This window comes from Felis catus, chromosome C1 (assembly GCF_018350175.1).
Source record: "Felis catus isolate Fca126 chromosome C1, F.catus_Fca126_mat1.0, whole genome shotgun sequence".
In the NCBI taxonomy this organism is placed as follows: Eukaryota; Metazoa; Chordata; class Mammalia; order Carnivora; family Felidae; genus Felis; species Felis catus.
Window position 1 is genome coordinate 25149086 of NC_058375.1, and position 7308 is coordinate 25156393.

The window sequence follows — 7308 nt, forward strand, 5'->3', positions numbered from 1 at the left end:
GTAGGGAAGTGGACGTTTACAGAGAAAAAAAAATAATCAGATTTCCAAGAAGGGAGCGGGGAGGAGCAACAGAAGATGCCGGTCTTACTCTGCCAGGAGAAATAAAAGGGAAATGCTTGGATGCTTGCAACCGTTTTCAGCAAAAATTGGATACACTTGAAAGACAATGGATCAAACAATGTTAGTTTTCAGCCATTTTGTCTGTTTTTGCAAAAGAAGAAAAACTTTGAAAGTTGTTGTTGTTGTTGTTGTTTTTAACCAAGTATAATAGAAATATTTGACGAATGAATTTTCTGGTGAATGGGTTTTAGTGGAAAATTTTTTGACAGTAGAGATGTTTGAATCAGTATCAATCCCAAAGAAACAAAGCCAGGAGCTGCACTGCAATTTCTTGGATTTATTGTGAAAGGGATTTTTATGAGTCTCTTCCAAACTTGCCCCTGTGTTGAATACTTTTTCTAACTATCGTATATCTGATGATTCATACGAAAGAAACTTTTCTAGATAGTTAACATTAATAAAAAGTATTCTTTGATCAGTTGTGAATAGACAGATTTACAAACCTGGCTACATTTTCTGTTGAACGTGAACATATGAATAAGGTGGAATCTGATGAAGTCCTGAGAAATTTACATCAGTTAAGGCACAAAAACAGGAACTGTACGGTTGTCATGCATTTCTGTGACAGATACGTTTTTCTTCCCTATTCTTACGTAATTAAACACTATTAACGATTGTGTTTTCCTTTTGTGTGCTATAATTTTAAGAAATATGTTCTCATATTTTTAGTTTAGTGGTATTTCTGTGTTTCTTTTCTAGGCCATTATTATCACTTGTATCATTTCATGATTACTTCTGAAAATGATTGTGTCATATAGAAGAGGAGAGTATAGGGGCGCCTGGGTGGCTCAGTCGGTTAAGCGGCCGACTTCGGCTCAGGTCATGATCTCGCAGTCCATGAGTTCGAGCCCCGCGTCGGGCTCTGTGCTGACAGCTCAGAGCCTGGAGCCTGTTTCAGATTCTGTGTCTCCCTCTCTCTCTGACCCTTCCCCGTTCATGCTCTGTCTCTCCCTGTCTCAAAAAATAAATAAAACGTTAAAAAAAATTTAAAAAAAAAAAAGAAGAGGGGAGTATTAATTTAAAACAGATTTGTTCTGGGGGGTCAAATGCCCTAGGTCAGACACAGACATTCAATGGTATTCCCACCAAAAATGTATCATCTGATTCTGGTCATGAGGAAGCATCAGACAGACCAAACCTGGAAGACATTTTACAAAATAACTTGTCCATGGAATCTTCAAAAATCTCAAGGTCAAAAAAGACAAAGAAAGTCTCAGGAATTATTTCAGATTAAAGGAGACTAAAAAGATATGACAATTAAAATCATTGCGTTGGGGCGCCTGGGTGGCTCACTTGGTTTAGCGTCCGATTTCAGCTCAGGACTTGGTCTCACAGCTTGTGAGTACAAGCCCCATGTCGGGCTCTGTGCTGACAGCTCAGAGCCTCAAGCCTGCTTCGGATTCTGTGTCTCCCTCTTGCTGCCCCTCCCCTGCTCATGCTCTGTCTCTCTCTGTCTCTCAAGAATAAATAATAAAAAAATAAATAAGTAAAATTAAATCGTTGCATCATCTTGGATTGGATCCTGGACTGGGAAAAAATAATTATAAAGAATATTATTTGAACAATTGACAAAATTTGAACATGGACAGTGGATTAGACAAGAAAGTCATATTAATGCTAAATTTCCTGTGCTTGATGATTGTATTATTGTTCTTTATTAAAAAAAATTTTTTTTTAATGTTTATTCATTTTTGAGAGAGAGACAGAGCAGAGACAGAGCATGAGGGGGGGAGGGAAGGGCAGAGAGAGAGAGAGACACAGAATGTGAAGCAGGCTCCAGGCGCTGAGCTGTCAGCACAGAGCCCGACGTGGGGCTAGAACTCATGGACCGTGAGATCATGACCTGAGCCAAAGTCAGATGCTTAACCGACTGAGCCACCCAGACGCCCCTATGTTCTTTAAGACACTACTTTTGTTCTTAGGAAATATACCCTGAAATATTTAGTGGAAAGGGGCAGGATATCTCCATATGGGTGTGTATTGTGTGTATGTGAAGATACATGTTTAGATAGAGATAAAATAACAGTGAACGAGGCAAAATGTGTACAAATGGTGAACCTGGGTAAAGGATATCTGGGAGTTTCTTGTGCCGTTACTGGAACTTTTCTATAAATTTGAAATTATTTCAAAATGGATGTTTACCAACTGACAAACAGACAGGTGAGGCTGGACCCAGCTGCACCCAGCTGGACCCAGTGGTATATGGGGTAAAGGCAAGAAAAGACCTGAGAAGCATACTTAGCTACTGATTGTGGAAGAAATTACACAGAGAAGAGAGAACCAAGGATGAACCCTAGGGAGACTAAGATTTTTTTTTTTAATTTCTTTTTGAATGTTTATTTATTTTTGAGAGAGCACGTGTGCGAGCAGGGGAAGGGCAGAGAAAGAGGGAGACACAGAAACCAAAGCAGGCTCCAGGCTCTGAGCTGTCAGCACAAAGCCTGACGTGGGGCTTGAACCCACGAACCACGAGATCTTGATCTGAGCCGAAGTCTGGTGTTTAACTGACTGAGCTACCCGGGCACCCTGGGGGACCAAGACTTAAGAGCTAGCTGAGACCAAGATTTAAGAGCTCCACTGGCTGGCTCAGTCAGTGGAGCATGTGACTCCTGATCTTGGCGTTGTGAGTTTGAGCCCCATGTTGAGCGTAGAGATGACTTAAAAATAAAATCTTAAAAAAAAAACCTAGCTGAGGAAGAGAGGTCAGCAAAACAAACGGGAGTAATCAGAGAGGCAGAGGGAGTGTTAAGTGACAGTGGTGTCACAGAAGTCCTGGGAGGTAAGAATTTCCCCAGGAGGAAGTGGTCAGTGGCAACATATGCTCTGAAAAGTTAAATAGGATAAGGACAAACTTTTAAAATCAGATTCCAGCAAGCAGCTAGAGGCACACCCACGATCGTACCTATGAAGACTCAGAAAAAGACAAAAATTCATCAAGACATTGAAAACCAGGGTTGAAAATCAATCCATGGTCAGAATCAAGGCTTCCCACTGATTAGAAGGTGGTGGAGATGGATTGAGAAGTGGAGCTGGTAAACGACCTGCGATACCTGATTTGCAAAGTGCTTTTACAAACATTATCTCATTTTGCAGACTTTGCCAGCTGGATGGGACCCCGGGGTCATGAACTCCAGCCGGGGTAGCACATGGGAGACCTCTGTGCTCCTGTAAGCTCCCAGCCTCAGGAAGGCCGGCCTCCCAGCACCCAACCCCGCCCCGCCCCAGGTCCCCCGTCGCCTCAGCCCCTCCCAGCCTGCTCCACTCCCTGCCTGGACAAAGCTGCAGGCATTTCCTCCTCGTCTGTGTGTGCAGAGCACCAGGTATATGGGGTGCCCATGGGCCTCCGTTTCCAGATCCCAAGACCCATCTGGGGCTCCCTTCTCTGGGGCTCTTGAACGTTCTAAGCTTTGTTTCTGCCTCCCCTCTGATTCTCCTTCCGCCTTTCCTATCTCCAGGGTAGGAAAGGGTGGGCGGGAAGGGGTGTCTTTTGCCCTCTCGGGCATTATCAAATGTTCTCTTAAGTCATAGGTCTAATGTCAGGGCCTAGGGTTTTGACAGGAAAACGTTCAGACCGTGAGCCCTTTGTTACCTGTGTTGTCCTGTTATCCCTTCCCTGAGGCACTAACCGCAGGAATGCCCTCTCTACCCACATTATTTTCTTCAACAAATATTTATGGACTGCCAGCTCTGTGCCAGGCACTATTGTAGCCACTTAGCGTACAACTGTGAATGAGACAAAGTCTGAAGGAGGAGGGACGTTCAGAAGGTCGTCTCGCTGGGCTTCTAAGGCCCTCGATGTTACTGCTCGTGGGGAGGAGACACTCAGGGGGAGAGCTTTGCTGAGGCAACGTGGTGAACGCAGGTACAGCATGTGGGGTCCCACCGGGCCCCACCGTTCACTTGCTCGCCTGAGCCTGGCACATCTCCCTGAGCCTCAGCAACTTGGTTTGTAAACTGGGGTTCCCGAGAGCTGCCACACAGGTTGTACTGAGGATTGAAGTGAGGTCAAGGGCAACTGAGTGTGGGACCTGGCACTCAGGGTGGAGGAGGACTGGGTGGGGAGCAGCTACCAATATTGTGTTTTCTTGATCTCTGGGATTTTCCTATGTGACTGCGAACCTCATTTTGTCAGCCTTCGGATTCCTGTCCTTCTCTGGGGCCAACAGACTTGGCAGGAGGCACTAGCCCTCAGCTCTGCAGAAGTTTGCTTTTGTTGGGTCTAGGGAACCTGATGAATGAACGAGGCGTCATGTGGTTACTCCTCTGTAAGGACCTGGGTTCTCTGTCTGCCACCAGGGCTCAGGAGACCAGCTGGATGGAGAGTATAAATGGTGAGACTGGGTCTTCCGTGGGCCATTTCATTTAATCCACTCAACAACTCTGTGGATATATGGTATTAGCCCCATGTTTATAGGTAAGAAACAAACCCTGAAGCTCAGAAAAGGATCACATTCCCCTAAAGGAGGTAGAATTAGTTTTTCAAATGTTCTGAGTCCAGAACTGGAAAAACGGGGTGGGGGGAGGAAGGGGAGGGGTATCAATCCATGCCTAATGCCAAGGCACTTATGAGTGAGGGTTCTGTGGGTTACAAGGACACAAGGCAGAGCACGCCATAGAGGGTTAAATGGTAGCCCCGGTGTCCTAACCCCCAGAACCTACGAATGTGACCTGATTGGGAAAAAGGATCTTTGCAGATGTAATCAAGTTAAGGATCTCGAGATGAGATCACTGTGGGGTATGGGGGTTGACTCTAAATCCAATGACAGGTGACCCTATAAGCGACAGATGGAGAAGGCCACGTGGAGACAAAGGCAAAGGTGGAATGGATGCAGCCACAAACCTAGGGATTCCTGGAGCCGCCAGAAGCTGGAAGAGGCAAAGAGGGATTTCTCTGTAGAACCCGAGGAGGCAGTGTGGATCTTGATTTGAGGCTTCTGGCCTCCAGACCTGTGAGAGAATAAACTCCTGCTGTTCTAAGTTCCTGTGCTTGTGTTACCTTGTTAACAGCAGCCCTAGAAAACCAGCACACCTGCCCAAGGGGAATTCGACTGGCTCATCACAGCCAAGCCAAGGAAGGGGGACTTGGAGTTAGGCTGCACTCTGGGGGGGGGGGGGGAGGGCTGGGTGGAGGCATGGGGATGCTGCCTAGGGCCTTCTTCCCTGGACTCTGCCCCTCTCAGCAGGGGATTTCTATTCTCTTGGACGGTTTCTTCTGAGGCCATTGCCTTAGGCGCCCAAGGCGGGAAGAAGAATTGTGGTTGGCCTGGCTTGGGTCACGTTGACCGTCCAGTCCTCACTGGAACCACCTGGTTAGAATAAGAGTTGCAGCATTCCCCCTACGAAGGACGGGGCACCGAGTGCCACCGACGGGGGGCACTCATGGAGTATTTCCCCCAGGCCATTGAGAAGCCTGGAGACCGCGTCTCCCCTCGTTGCTGAAGCATACAGAACGGTGCCCAAATAGGACTGGGTATACAGATCAGCGAGCTCTTGTCTGAAGCCTCTACAGCTTTCCCCCGCCCCCTCCCAGGCAAGCCTCTCAGTATTTCTGTATTCCTGGTGATTTATACCATTGCTCTGGTTTTATGACACTTCTCTTTCGCTTTTCTACAGGCCCTGGGCAAGAATTTCGCTTTAGTGAATAATTATTATTTCGCCTGCCCAGTGCCCCCTACCTCTTGAGGGCGCCCTTCTCTCACTCCATCCCTATCAGTCGCCAGCGGTGTTACAGCCGCTGCCCTACTAGCTGCAGCTGATTGGCCCCAGGGTGGTCACCTGACTCAAGCAGGGCCAATGAGAGCAGAGTCCATTAGGCGGCTGAAGCTCTAAACCTCAGGTTAGCATAGCTGTTGGCGCGCTCGGCAGAAAAGTGGAGAAAGACTAAAGTTGGTATATGAGGGAGGCAGAGAGGAGGGAGGCCTGAAGTGTCCTTGACCCTGGTTCACTTGTTCCCAAGACCTCTGCTTCTCGCATGGCTTGGATTCTGAGAGCCAGTAACCTTTTTCTGCTTCTGTGCCACCCTGGGATGGATTTCTAGCTCTTGCAACCCAGTGGCAAAAGAATTCCTTAGTATTATACATGAATGGAATAAAGCCTAGAACAACAGACTTATTGGTCAAGCGTTGGTTCCATCTCATTGTACATATGGGAAAAACGCAGCCCAGAGAGGGTAAGTGAACCAGTCACAGCCACACAGCTTGTGAGCATTGGAGCCGGGACCCCAAACACAGGCCCCCAGCTGTCTGCCAGTCTGAGTCACTTCTTTAAAGATCTTCTCATGACTCCGACATCCTGATTGGTGTATGGCATAGGATGATGGCTCGGTTTCTTTCTTTCTTTGCCTCAATTTCCCCATCCTGTCCCCGTGGGCACACAATTCCTGGCAGAAGAGAAGAGAACCAGATGTTATCCATGTGGGCTGCTTTGAGTTCCCAGGGCCTACAAAAGGCTATTATTATTTAATTACTGCAAATGGTAATTATAAGGGAAGGTAATTGTCTGCCCTTTCATTATGGCACTTTTGCCCCTTCCTTCTGGCAGCCCTCGGGCCACTCATAAAAGACAACTGGGTCCAGATCTTCTGTGACAGCCCATCACTGGAGGATTGGAGCAGTTGGGGGGGAAGGGCTGTAAATAGTTACTGCCATCACCTTCTGAAGGTGATTTGTGGATAATACAGCCCTTCCATACCCACCAACTCCTTAGATCCTATAGGAAATGGGGAATTAACACTCCCTGAGAACTGGCCAGGTCCTGGGCACTGTGCCTTCCCCAAGTGAGATCATGCCCATAAAAAGCCCAGCAAGATGCCTCACTTATAATAAATGTTTGGTAAATGGTAACGTATACAATTTCTAAGCCTGACACAGTGTCCTGTGCATTAAGGATTCTTACCCTCCTTTTATAAATGAGAAGACCGAGATGCCTTTAGGTCCTACAGCTAGTGGGAGTATTTGAACCCCGTGTGCCTGATCTGAAAGCAGTCATGACTTTCACCTACAACTTGCCACAAGTTCCACTGACCTACTTTGCAATGGAAGAAATTGAGGCCCAGCATTGCAAGGTGGCTTGCCCCAGTTCATCGAGGGATTTACCAGAGTCATGACCTGGATCCACATGTCTTGCCCTGCCTGGTTGGGGCTCAGACTTGCTTCTGGCTCCGCTGTACTCCTCTCCTCCCCCATCATC

The 7308-nt window shown here is 47.2% G+C and overlaps 1 long non-coding RNA gene across 1 annotated transcript; it reads left to right on the forward strand.

The window, feature by feature from the left end:
* The first annotated feature begins 3376 nt into the window (after positions 1 to 3376).
* LOC109503089 lies at positions 3377 to 5083 on the forward strand. Its single transcript, XR_002161985.3, has 3 exons — positions 3377 to 3440; positions 4344 to 4451; positions 4887 to 5083. It is a non-coding gene; the product is annotated as an uncharacterized LOC109503089 (long non-coding RNA).
* The last annotated feature ends 2225 nt before the right edge of the window (positions 5084 to 7308 follow it).